The sequence below is a fragment of the Moschus berezovskii genome, chromosome 19, assembly GCF_049115385.1.
Source record: "Moschus berezovskii isolate FMDL1 chromosome 19, NW_MosBer_1.0, whole genome shotgun sequence".
Lineage (NCBI taxonomy): Eukaryota > Metazoa > Chordata > Mammalia > Artiodactyla > Moschidae > Moschus > Moschus berezovskii.
In genome coordinates, this window is record NC_142478.1 from 61,013,816 (window position 1) to 61,027,716 (window position 13,901).

General features: G+C 46.2%; 1 protein-coding gene across 6 annotated transcripts in view; it reads left to right on the forward strand.

Annotated features, from left to right (window-relative positions):
• Positions 1–13,901, forward strand: part of NOS1 (nitric oxide synthase 1) — a 191,187-nt gene that overhangs the window by 114,816 nt on the left and 62,470 nt on the right. The gene's annotated exons all lie outside the window — the stretch shown is intronic.

Genomic DNA, 13,901 nt, shown 5'->3' on the forward strand with positions numbered 1-13,901 from the left:
GCACGCTGCCTCATGCATCGAACCTGGACTGGCGATCTATTTCACATATGATAATAGACGTGTTTCAATGCTGTTCTCTCAAATCATCCCACCCTCGCCTTCTCCCACAGAGTCCAACAGTCTGTTCTTTAAACCTGTGTCTCTTTTGCTCTCTCGCATATAGGGTCATCGTTACCATCTTTCTAAATTCCATATATATGTGTTAGTATACTGTATTGATGTTTTTCTTTCTGACTTTTGCTTTGTATAATAGGCTCCAGTTTCATCCACCTCATTAGAACTGATTCAAATGCATTCTTTTTAATAGATGAGTAATACTCCATTGTGTATATGTACCACAGCTTTCTTATCCATTCGTCTGCAGATGGACATCTAGCTTGCTTCCATGTCCTGGCTATTATAAACAGTGTTGCTATAAACATTAGAGTACATGTGTCTCTGTCAAATCTGGTTTCCTCAGTGTGTATGCCCAGGAGTGCGATTGCTGGGTCGTATGGCAGTTCTATTTCCAGTTTTTAAAGGAATCTCCACACTGTTCTCCATAGTGGCTGCACTAGTTTGCATTCCCACCAACAGCGTAAGAGGGTTCCTTTTTCTCCACACTCTCTCCAGCATTTATTGTTTGTAGATTTTTGATAGCAGCCATTCTGACCGGCATGAGATAGTACCTCATTGTGGTTTTGATTGCATTATTTTTAAGCTAAAGCATGTGCAGTTTTAAACACAAGGTTATTGCACAACATATAGACTACAGTATAGGAAGAACAGAATGGGCTTCCCAGGTAGCACTAGTGGTAAAGAACCCGCCTGCCAATGCAGGAGATGTAAGAGATGCAGGTTTGATCCCTGGGTTGGGAAGATCCCCTGAAGGAGGGTATGGCAGTCTAGTCCAGTATTCTTGCCTGGAGAATCTCACGGACAGAGGAGCCTGATGGGTTACAGTCCATAGGGTCACAGAGAGTCAGATACTACTGAAGCGACTTAAGATGCACACATGCATAGTACAGTATAAAAATACATGTAACTTTTATATTCACTGGGAAGCCAAAAACCTCACGTGACTCACTTTATTGTGATATTTGCATTATTACTATTGGTCCAGAAATGAACCCACAATATCTCCACCATATGCCTGTATTGTTTTGTACCTTGTTCTTTCAGGTATCAATGTATCTTGGAGACTAGTCCTAATCAGTAGGTGAAGAGTCCTGGTTCTTTTTTCATGGCTGCATAATATTCCCTTTTATTTATTTATTGAACTAGGCCTCCAAAATGAACACGTGACCCATCACCAGTATTTTGCCACGACATCACTGTAATGAATGAGCTTGTGCAAATACCTCATTGGCAGATGGGTGGGCTTATCAAAGAATAAATTCCTAGAAGCATTTGTTGAGTCAAAAGTCATATACAGTTGTGACTTGGGCAGAAATGGTCAGATTGCTCACCACAGAGGTTGCACCATTCCTATCTGCTGGCCTGGCGTGCTATGATTCATGGGGTTGCAAAGAGTCGGACACGACTGAGCGACTGAGCGACTGAACTGAACTGAACTGAAGTAGGAGAATGACTATTTCACCACAGCCCTCCCAGCTTGGAGTGTTACCAGACTTTGCCAATTTGCTGAGGAGGGTTTTAACAGCAGAGTCAATATGGCTTTCTGAGAGTGTCTGGATCTGGCTAGAGATTAGCAGAGCCTGTTTCTCACCTGCCCAGGCAGGTAACAGAGCAACCCTGGTGAAACATGTGAATTTCCCACCCCTCCCCTGCACTGCAGCAGAGTACTATTGGAATGGCCATCTTCTTCCTTCCGTCCACCCACCTCAAGCCTTGGATGGCACAGGCCAGGTTGCCAAGCTCTTTCTTTCAGTGCTTAGTCTTTGGACAGCACTTTTCATCCCAACCCATGTAAGCAGTGACCCATAGCCTCTGTATGTAGCTTCATGGGGGAGGATGGGACATTCCAGAGTGTCAGTGGAACTTGCTTCCCTTAGCTGCCAATGGTTGGCCAGGAAAAGAAGGACATCAGGGATCCCATAGTAGGTCAGACCCATGATGCCAGGAGCACTCTGTCTCCTACAGTGACACCTGGGAATGTTTGGTGGACAAGGCAGAATTTTAGTTCTCTATTATGCTGTCCTCAAATATCCAGGCCATATTGTGAGTGTGAGGACTATTGTTATCCATCAATGATTAAGTGAACAAATAGAGCTTGAGTTTTCTTCATATTTTCTCAATTGAAAGTAGAGGGTGTTGCCATAATGCAAATCCTCCCAAGACAAAGAAGGGCAGAGAGAGGCAGACTCAGGCGAGATCCAGGTTGTAGATATGACTTGTTAGGTTTGCATTGTATTGTCCTATAGACAACTTATATTTATACTTTGAATTTATTGCCAGTGTTTCAGTTTTTTATCTAACTATCATGTTTGCAACTTCTCTTACAAATATGGACAATCTGACCACATTGAGCCTATATTCTTATGGGGAAATATTCTGCCCAGACTGAGTAACCACTGCTCCCACTACACAGGGCATGGGCTCTCCAATTTGCCACAATCCCCACCACTCCCTAGTGTGCCCCTCTCATTACCACCAACTGTTCATTGTCATTTATCATAGCATTAGCACTGTTGGTTTTCTTATAATAGTTAGGATAAGTGGTAGGTAGATAGGGACCAAGAGATTCACACATTTCAGGGAAGATGAGAAAGATTTCATGTTTTGTAAGAATGAAGAATATTCTTATATGTTTGATATGCAACCAAGTGTTCTGTCTCAAGATTACCCAGCTAGCTTTACTGATTTGCCTTACCTACCTGCTGTAGGTATCAGAGTTTGTAATCGCTGGCCTGCAGTAACTCCTGAGATCTGGGGTGTAGGGAGGAAGCAGAGGAGGCCTTGACCCCACCAGAAAGACCCTTAAAGTCCTGCTGAAATCTGAGCCATCAGTCTGATGACTATTTCCTTTCACCTTGGTCAGACAGTGACCAGTTAAAAAACGTAACCTTGAACTTCAAGCCTGAATAGTAGGGCTCAATACTTAGGAGAGGACAGGGGGGTTATAGGCCCAGGGATCTTTGTGGGGCATCATGATGAAATGATCAGTGTGTTAGTCTGTCTGGGCTGCTATGACAGAATACCATAGACTGGGTGGCTCATAAACAGCAGAAATATATTTGTCACTGTTCTGGAGGCTGTCACCGGTAGTTTCTACATTCAGTGCGGACCTGCTTCCTGATTCGTAGACCACTTTCTTATGACTGTGCCCTCACATGGCAGAAGAGCAAAGGATCTCTCTGGATCTCTTTAATGAGGGCACTAATCCCATTCATGAGCACTCCACCCTCATCACTTCATCATCTCCCAAAGGCCGCACCTCCACATACCATCACATTAAGGTTAGGTTTCAACAGATGAATTTGGTGGAGGGGGGACATAAACATTCAGTCCATAGCAATTAGGGGAGGTGCTGAGAACTTGTCTTAAGGCTGCCTCTAAAATGGAAACTCCATTTCTGTGGAGGAGAAAGGGTGCTGGAGAAAGGGTGCAAAGATAGTCTTCCTGAGGTTGAGGTGGCCAAACAGTGTTAGACATGGGAGCTCCTAGAATTGTGACATACAGACCAGCAGTGCTTGGACTTACTCCTTGAACATTATCAAGTCCTTGCTGTTAGTCTGTGACCCAAAATAAGCTTCAAAATCACTGGCCTGTGAGATTATCCAGGCTCTGCTGTCTGAGACTCAATTTTCCAAATACCTCTCAGAAATAGAGCTAAAAGGAAGCAGAGACCCAAGTGCTCAGTTATATTGAAGTCCCAGAGCTAAGCAAACAGCTCAGCTACCTCCTGCTAGACACCTCCACAGCCACAGGGCTCAGAAACATTTCCCAGGCAAAGCAAATTAGTAGAAAACTCAATGATTTTCTTTCTGGCCTGAAAGACCAGCTCCTATGTTCAGCCTCTTCTCTATCTGCTCCAAGCCACTTTACCTGCAGCGCCTGGAATCGGCTCCCTTCTGTCCAGTTGTAACCCACATTTGCTGCTTTTTTAGACATCCAAGAAGGGGGGTAGTGTTGTTAATAACACAAAGAGAGGCCCAGCTACTACCTGCCAACAGGAGCTGGTGGAAGAGCAGCTGGTCTGCATTTTCCCTGCAAAGACTTGGCAAAAGGCCCAGGTGAAGTGGGAGAGATGCAGGCTAGACATGAGAAAGAACTTCCTGACTCAGACAGCTATTAGGTCCCTGAAGGAATATTATGGCCTGTCCCATTCTCCTTGAGACTCTCGTTTGTCCAGATTCAACAGAAATTCTGCCGTAGAAGCACCTTCTCTTAAGTTAGCCTCAGAAATCTAAGATGCTCATCTATACCTAGTGGTCATTTCTCTTGATAGCTTGGGTCAGCAGTGGGTAGAGCCAGTGAGACTCAAATCCCTGTCATTAGAACATAGTGTATGGATGGCTTGGTGATGCTTATCTTTAACATCCCCTGACAAGTTGTATCTGGCCTGCACTGGTGGATAGAATGAATCCATTCACCCATCACACAAACAGATAGTCACTCAACACTGCCTTGTGCACAACTCTGGGGTAGAAGCATAAGCAAGCAGACTCTGCCCTCCCTGCCTTCAAGACCTTCATGGATGCATGCATGGAGATACACACGTGGACAGTGCAATTAACCCTAAAATAGAGAGGGGCACAAGACACTATTGGGCCATAGATACCTCAGCAGGTATAAGAAAAGGTTTACCAGAAGAGGTGACATTTTGATCTAGGTTTTGAAGATCATGTAGGAGTTTGCCTAGAAGAAAGTTGGGGAAAGCATTATAGTTTTGAAAGGAACCACGAGGGCTGACAAACTATGTTTCTTTTTCTTACTAAGGATTATTATTTGATTGCTGAGGTGGCATTTGGTGCTAATTCCACCTGAGACACTTTGAGTTTTGACACCATTCTCAAAGCCCCGTACATAATAACCCGCCTAAGTGGAAATGTTCCCCTAGATTAGTAAGAAAGTGCTAGCTGTTCATTCTTCCCACAAAACAGGTTTTGACTCAAGCCCTTCTCTGCTTCCTTTCTTATTAAGCCCCTATTTCTCTTGCCTGCCTGATTTGCTTTCCTAAGGGGTAGGAGTGGAACTGTGTCATGCTTGGAGATAGAATGTCTATTTTCAGATGCAACTTGAGTATCCGTCCAACGCTCAGTGAGTGTGCAAGGTCTTGGGTCTGGGGAAGTGGCATTTCCGTTTGGGCTCTTCTTTCTTACTTAGCCCATCGCCCCTCTCTCCAGCCTTTTGCTGACAAAGGCAGCCAGGTAGTCAGAGAGATGATTTTTGTTTTGAAATCTCCCTGCCTGCCCCATCCTCACCACCTCATCAGCAGCCTGGCATTTCCTTACCCCTAGGGACATAGGGCTTGTTGCCTTTCAAAATGTCAAAATCTGTTGAGAAGCTTTTCCCTCCTTCCAGGGAAGTGTCGGCGTCCCCCACTAGCCTCTCTGCAGAGCTCCAAATTATAAGGCATAAAGGGGAGTGCTTATGGGTTCCCAATCTTCACAGGGTCAGAGGTGTCCAGGGCCCCTCTCTTCAGGAGCAAGAACCCCAAGTGGCCAGTACTGCTGGCTTTGCTGAAGACCGAAAGCGGGCAGCCAGACCCCTCCAGGCTGTGTCTGGGTGAAGGCAAACCAGCCCAACTCTCTGCTTTTCAGCGGCAACCCAGCATGCTTCAGGGAAGCTTTCTAAGTCAGCCCTGACTCACTGCACGCTAATGATGTCAGGATAAAAATAACAATAACGCTGACAACAATACCACCTTGTGGGGGTGCGGCCGTTCTATTCCCTGGGCTCACCCACAGCACTGGGGTCACGATCTCAGCGCAGGGGTCACTATCTCAGACCAAATCTGAGACCAGGTTTGCTCTCCTCCTCCTGGTGACCTTGACAAACAGCTGATTAGCATCCACACTGAAGCTCATAGTGGATAATAGGCTCATGGAGTTGTGAGGAAGAAGAAATAAGATACAACATGACTGCATCCGCTGTTCACGATAAGAAATAATATGTGTTGAGCGATGGCAGACATTGTGCCAAGCAGTTTAGATCCACAATCTCATTTAATCTCCAACCCAATCCAGTGGAGTACTGTTACTGCTCCCATTTTACAGATGAATAAACTGAGGCCCAGTGAGTTTAATAGCTTGAGGAAGGTCACTTGACTAGTAAGTGGGCAAGATGGGACTTGAACCCAGGCCATAGAGCCCTACAGCCCACTCTCAACCCTACAAGGCCTGCACAGAATAAGTGCTCCCAAAAAAGTTCATTATTGTTGCTGTTTGGCTAATTATCATATTGCTGACCATACTGTGTATTTAGGTGTAGGAGTGTTGCTAATGGTTGTATTGCTCATGTGAGGCTGAAGGTGACACCCTTATGGCCCAGAAAAGGAAGCTGACCACCCGCGGAGTCTTGGTGGCAGAGGCACATCTCTTTCCCTTTAAGGTGACATCGTCATCCTTGTTAATCATGCAGATCGATGTAGCATTCAGTCTTCATCTTCTGGGGCCAGACTCTAGGAATATGCAGAGGAGGGAAGCAGTAAAGACCTGGATGGGGAGAAAAAGTGGGAACTTCGAGGGCCTGGAGTCCATGCCCAGCTCTGTGGCCTGTCAGTTATTAATTTAGGGACTGTCACTTTACATCTCAGAGCCTCCATTTCTTTATCTGACAAGTGGGTTACCATGAGGAACCCACGAACCAGTGGGTACGCAGTGGCCTAGCCTAGAGGAGGCACACTACAGGCATTTGATAAACGTCACTCGAAATGAAATTGAAATCGCAGCCCTCAAGTTCAGAACCTAGACATTAGTTCAGAACTGAGACATACTTGTCTCAGTGTCCAGAAACTCCCACTCCCTAGACAAGCTCCAGACACAGACACATACACAGTAGTCGGCACACCGTGATATTTGGGGTTCTGTAGAATCATGCGCAGACATTCCACGCAGAGTGGCCCCTGCCTGGCTCCAGCAGATTCCGTCGGGTGCATTTATGTTGACTCCTTTGGGGCGTCTGCTCACTGCTCCCTGCCCTAAGCCTGTCTCTAAGTACTTGAGAAACCTCCTCTATTTTGAACTTTGTTTCTCTCTGTGAGAAAGTGTCCCAACCCCTAGTAGAAGCTGTGATTAAGCCCTTTTCTGCCCCCAACTGTATCTGGCCAGGTATCCTTGGCCTTGATCTGGCTCATGGCTGAAGTGAGATACTCAGGTCAGATTTTCCAAAAAGCATGTTTCACCCCTTCCTCCACATGTTTGAGGGTTCCTGGAGCACCCTCAAACAGGCACAAATTTATATTGAACAGAGTCCCTCAGTTCCCAGTGGCACAGAATCCCAGTCCTGCTAATGTTTCACATCCCTCCACCTGGACCAACACCTGCCCGGTGACCTCCAGGGTCTTTACAGGTCACTTAGTCAGGGGACCAGCCTTCCATGTCCTTCCACCTGTTCCCGTCAGAGGCAGGGTGGAACCAGGAAGTGGGGCCTGAATTGACGGGTGTTTGGGTTCCGCCCTGCTGGAATTTCCACATATTTTGCTGTTTATTTGAACAGTGCGCATATTCAATGCAGGGGCTTCCCAGAGGGCACAGTGGTAAAGAATCTGCCTGCCAATGCAGGAGACCCAGGTTCCCTCCCTGGGTCTGAAAGGTACCCTGGAGAAGGAATGGCAACCCACTCCAGTGTTCTTGCCTGGGAAATGCCATGGACAGAGGAGTCTGGTGGGCTGCAGTCCATGGGGTCGCAGAGGTGGACACGGCTGAGCGACTGAGCATGCATATTCAACGCAGGCTGCTTGAGTGTTGTCCAAGGAGAACGATGACGTTCTGGTTCGGGAATGAGTGATAGCACTCTGTATGCTCATTTATTGCTTCAAACCACATTCAGATTCTTTCCCTCAATCAAAGTCATTTTTTTCTTCCTCTCTTTACAAATGGATATCAGTTGTCAAAAGAGATTCTCAGAGGCCCACCGAGCCACAACCCACTTCTATTTTCTGAGGGTCCCAGGGTGTTTTAAAAGGTAAAAATTCCAAAAACATAATCACAAAGCTTGTTGTGCATTTTTTTAATTAAAAAAAAATTTTTTGGAGTACAGTTGCCTTACAATGTTGTATTAGTTTCTGTTGCACAGCAAAGTGAATCAGCTCTATGTATACATATATCCCCTCTTTTTTAATCTCCTTCCCATTTAGATCACCACAGAGCATTGAGTAGGGTTTATACAGTAGGTTCTCATTAATTCTATGTTTTGTACATAGTAGTGTATATATATCAGTCCCGATCCCCTAATTTATCCCACTCCCGCCTCCCCCCACAGCATCCATAAGTTTATTCTCTACATCTCTGCCCCTATTTCTGCTGTGCATTTTAAATATTTACACTTAGCAGTTTAATGCTTTTAATAAACACACACAGTACAATGCAGTATAAGAGGGATGGGCCCCAAGATAATCACAGGATTTCGCAAAATTGATTCACAGTGCACATATACATTCTCATCTGGTAATGGGATCAGGTTTAAAGTTGTCTAGTAATCTAATTATCTTGTGAGGTCATCGTGACTGTAAGCATCACCTCCTTTGGAGAGAGCAACAACCATCTAACTTAAAGCCCCCTTGGGTCCAGTGGTTAAGACCTAGTGCTTCTACTGCTGGGAGTGTGAGTTCAAACGCTGGTTGAGGAACTAAGATCCTGCATGCCACAGGATGGCCAAAACAAACAAACAAAAATCCTCATCTCCAGAAGCTCTTGTCTGTGAACGCAAACCATGATGAGTCTGACTCCCAAGCACTCCCTTCTGTAACCATCCTCCATAGAGAACTTGGACCATTGAATAGGAACGAAAGAGAGAGGAGGGGTGAAGAATAAGCGATTTCAAGCTTCTGTGGAGTTATTATAAAGAATGAATCACTTTAGAAATCATGCTTTGAATACAGTACAAGGCAATTATACTCCAGTTTACTTAACACTGTTGGTTAAGTCTTATAAGTAGCAATTTTTTAATTGCATGGATGGGTGCGTACCTGCTGCTTTGCAGGCCCGTGGTTCTAGAACCTGAGCTGCCACAGCTGCTAATACTTACACTCGCTGCTCTAAAAGGTGGTACCCACAGATTGGAGCAGCACTGCCTGGGGCTGCAGCGAAGGGGCTGTGGCATGGTGTGTGGCATCTGGCCCCTGGTGTGGATGGCCCGCTGCCCGGCTCAGCCCCAACGTGCTGCCCTCATTTTAGAGCAAGCCAAGCAGGGCAAGTTGCTGCAGGCCTCAGAGGGAGGAGCTGGCGCTGGTACCAACAGTGAAAGAAATAAGAACTGGCTCGCTTTGAACAGGTTTGGGCCTCAGCTCCTGGATTCATCTCCTCGAGCTGTTTTCTAGAGGAAGCACCATAAACTGTGTGACTTCAACAATCAGAATTTATTGTCTGAGTCTGGAAACCCAAAAGTCTTGAGATCAAAGTGGCTACAGGGTTCGTTCCTTCTGAGAGCTGTGAGCAAAGGTTCTGCTCCAGGCTCCTCTCCTTGGCTCACAGATGACGGTCTTCATGTTCATGTGGCGTTCTCCCTGTGTACACGTCTGTCTCCTAATTTCCCCCTTTCTGTAAGGACACAAGTCATATTGGATTAGGGCCACTTTAACGACCTCATTTTAACTTAATTGCCTCTTTAAAGACTCCAAAAAGGGTCACATTTGGAGATCCTGGGGGTTAAGACATCAAGGTATGACTTGGAGGGACATCCTAAGATGTTCTGTGGTGCACAGGTACCTCCCTCCCTCCCTTCTGTCAAGCTCTTGTCCCGATTTCATTGTGAGCCTTCTGCCCACGATTGGAGGAGGACAGGGTGTCTGCTCTCTCTTTTTAGACCACCAAGATTCTGATGTCTAGTGTCTATCTTCCAGCCTTAAAATCCTCCCTCCACATTCCCCTCACCTCAGCTCCTTACTTCCCAACTTCTGCTCAAAGCCTCACATCCTCCCACTTACCCAGATGGGAAGCCTCTGCGTCAGTGTTGACTTGTTCTTTTCTCTCCCGTCCTCTCAAGCCACAGAGCTCTTGTCCTGCTCCTGACACCCCAACTCCCATCTCCTCCCTTCCTGTCATCTGCTACCGCTGCTGTATTTTCCACGCTCCTGGCCCCTCACCTGCACTGGTGCAGCAGCCCCCTCCTGGGTCTCTCAGGCTTCATCCTCTCCCTCCTGCAGTCCTGGCACTCATGATTTCCTAAAATGGCTTTGATAAGGCCACCCTCTTCACCGAGCAGCTTCAGGGGTTCTCACTGTCTACTCATTCAAGGCCAAAGCTTTCAGCTTAGCATTTAAGGGACTCCACAATTTAGAAATACATTTAGACCTTATGTTAAATAGCTCAGGCTGCCATAATAATATACCACAGATTCAGCAGCTTAAACAGTAGACAACTATTTCTCACAGTTATGGAGGGTAGAGATCCAAAGTCAGGGTGCCAGTGTGGTCACATTTAGTGAGGGCTGTCTTCCTGGCTTGTAGACAGCCACCTTCATTTTGTCCTTAAACAGCCTGTGCACTTAGAGAAAGAGAGATGTCTCTTCCTACTCATATAAGACCACTAATCCTATCAGATTAGGGGCCCACCCTTATGACCTCATTTAACCTTAATTACCTTCCAAAAGCCCTATCTCCAAATATGTCACAATGGGAGTTACAGCTTCAACATATGAATTTGAGAGGATACAGTTCAGTCCATAACAGACCTCAAATGTTTGTTGAGCAGGTAGTGTGTGCTTGGCACTGGAGATAGAGCAAAGTGAGTGATGTGTTGGCAGAAAGTGGTATCTATATACAAACATCTATAAAGATATATGTATAAAGAAGATCTGTGTGCGCATATATATATATGTATATATATATATACACACACACACACACACACAATGGAATATTACTCAGCCATAAAAAGGAATGAAATTGGGTCATTTGTAGAGATGTGAAAGGACCTAGCTAGAGATTGTCATACAAAGTGAAGTAAGTCAGAAAGGAAAAAGCAAATATCGTATATTAACACATATATGTGGAACCTAGAAAATTATAAAGATGATCTTATTTGCAAAGCATAAATAGAGATACAGATGTAGAGAACAAATGTATGGATACCAACGGGAAAAAGGGGTGGGAGGGATTGGGAGATTGGGATTGGTATATACACTACTGGTAAAGAACCTGCCTGCCAATACAGGAGAAACAAGAGATGCAGGTTTGATCCCTGAGTCAGAAAGATTCCTTGGAGAAGGGAATGGCCGCCCACTCCAGTAGATTCTTGCCTGGAAAATCCCATGGACTGTAGCCTGCCAGGCTCTTCTGTCCATGGGGTCGCAAAGAGTCAGACACCACAGAGTGACTAACACTTTCATTTTCACATGTATAAAACAGATAACTAGTGTTTAAATTAATGGAGACCTAAGTAAGATAGGTTCACTTTCAGCCACTGGAATTCAATCCTTTCGATCAGGAGTCTGCAAAGTTTTCCTATTGTCCGAAAGGAGACAATAGGAAATATATGTGGCTTTGTGGGTCATTCCATCTGAATCTCCATCTCAACTACCCCCATTCTGCCATTGTATCTCAAAAGCAGACATAGACAATATGGAAACAAATGAGGGTAGCTGGGTGCCAATAAAACTTTATTTACAGACACTGAAATTCAAGCATCATGTAACTTTCACATGTCATGGAATATTATCCTTCTTTTGACTCTTTTATTCAACAAGTTTAAATTGGGAAAACCATTCTTAGCCCATGGGCTATACCAAAAGAGAGGGTAGACCAGATGTGGCCCATGGGCCACCGTCTGCAAACCCCTGCTTCAGAGCATGCAGCTGTAAGATGCTGCTGCCAAGAGAGTGGGGATCACGGTAGAGCCTAGAACACAAGTCCATAGCACACAGTAGGTACTCAGTGTGTATTTGCTGAAAGAGAGAAGGAAGGGAGGAATGGAGGGGGTGTGGAAATCAAGTTGCCAGGGATCCTACAAGCTGAATTCCTGGCTCAGAGCCCAAGGCTGACAACACCTCACCTGCTGTCTCCTCTTGAGTTGCAAGATCATTTCCTTCCATTTCCTCAGGACTTCTCTAAAGACTGCCAGAGTGAAGAGGTGTTGACAAAGCTTTTGAAATGCCCAGGAGATCAGAGCCTGCTTTGCAAATTTAGGAGCAGGCACTAAGGAGTCCTCCTGTTGAACCCACTGAAGTCGAGTCAGTGTCTCTCACTACCTGAAAAGCTTCCATTGTCTACCCTGAACACAAATCCAGGGAAGAACACACTGTGTTCCCAAGCCCGCTGGTGCCCTGTTGCCTAACAACCCACAGGTGCCACTATCCTGAGTTTTTAGACCAAGCACTTCAGTCCCCACTCAGAAAAGTCATTTACATCCCCCACACCGGGCCCCCGACTGCTATATTAATCTTCCCGTTTGTCCCCTCCTGAGTCATCTAATATTACTGCTGGCTAATTAAAACATCAAAACCCAAGTACAACAGCCCTGCCAGAGGCCTCCTAATGCCTGGTTTCAAGTGTGCCCTTCACACAGCCCGGGGCGGAGAGTGGCACAGCTCATGCCTGGGCCCCCAATTAGTTGTCTCGTAATGACCACCCCTCGCACATCTGGACCCTCAACAGATGGCCTCTTTGATTGCCTGTGTCTTGCTCCATCCGCCCTGCCTGTGAAGACTTCCAGCTTCCTCCCACCTTGTCAGGCTCCCCCACCCCTGCCTTCTGCCCCTCTGTCACCTCCACGGGCCCTGGGCCTGATCCCAAATGCCAACACCACGTCTGTTATTCCCACTCTGGGATTGCAGCTGCTCCTCAAATTCTGGGGTGTCAAGAGAGAGTTTCTTTACTGGCTAAGTGATACCCAGTATTTAGGGAGGATGGTTAGGGTGCCTCCCATATGGACAAGGGAGGATTTTATTTTCCTAAGGATGCAGATTGCCAGTATGATCAGAGGAATTTGTCACCACAAAGGCCCACCTAGAGGCGACCTCCATCACCTGGACATCTGCTAGGAGAGACGGGAGTGGAAATAGAATCCTAAATAAAGAAGTTCAGGATGTCTAGACAGGCCTTCAAAGAAAGTAGAGTCGTCTGTACATGGCTTCATGTGGAGACATAAGTAAAAGAACTTGAGTTTAGTGGGACAGAGGGGCAGATAGGGAATGGAGGGAAGAATTCATTCAAATCCTTCTCCTGCTCCCATGGTGATAGTGCAGTAGTAACACTTAAAGCAGTAGTAGTCGTAACAGGGCTTCCCAGGTAGCGCTAGCGGTAAAGAACCCACCTGCCAATGCAGGAGACGTAAGAGACGTGGGTTCAATCCTTGAGTCAGGAAGCTTCCCTGGAGGAGGGCATGGCAACCCACTCTAGTGTTCTGGCCTGGAGAATCCCCATGGACAGAGGAGTCTTATGGGCTACAGTCCATGGGGGTTGCAAAGAGCTGGACACGACTGAAGTGACTTACCACGCATGCACAGTTGTAACAGGACTACAAGTTGTACTCGTAGTAGAATAATGACACCAACAAGGATGAGGAGTGGCTAACATTCAGGAGGCTGTTGCAATCACCCAAATGAAAGATGGTGGAAGTTGGATAGCATGCTACACAGAGGATGGAGAGAATGAGGATTCTGGAGCCATTTAGAAGGCTAAATGGATGGGAGTCAGGGACGGTCTGGGTGTGCGGGATAAAGAAGATGATGTTCAGGACAGTTCCTTCCTGCGGCGTGCATGGGTGGTGGGTGGATGTTGGTACCCAGCGCTGAGCTGAGAGCCACTGGGGACAACCGGGTCTGGAAGATCATGAGTCATAGTACCTTCCTTTTGTTCT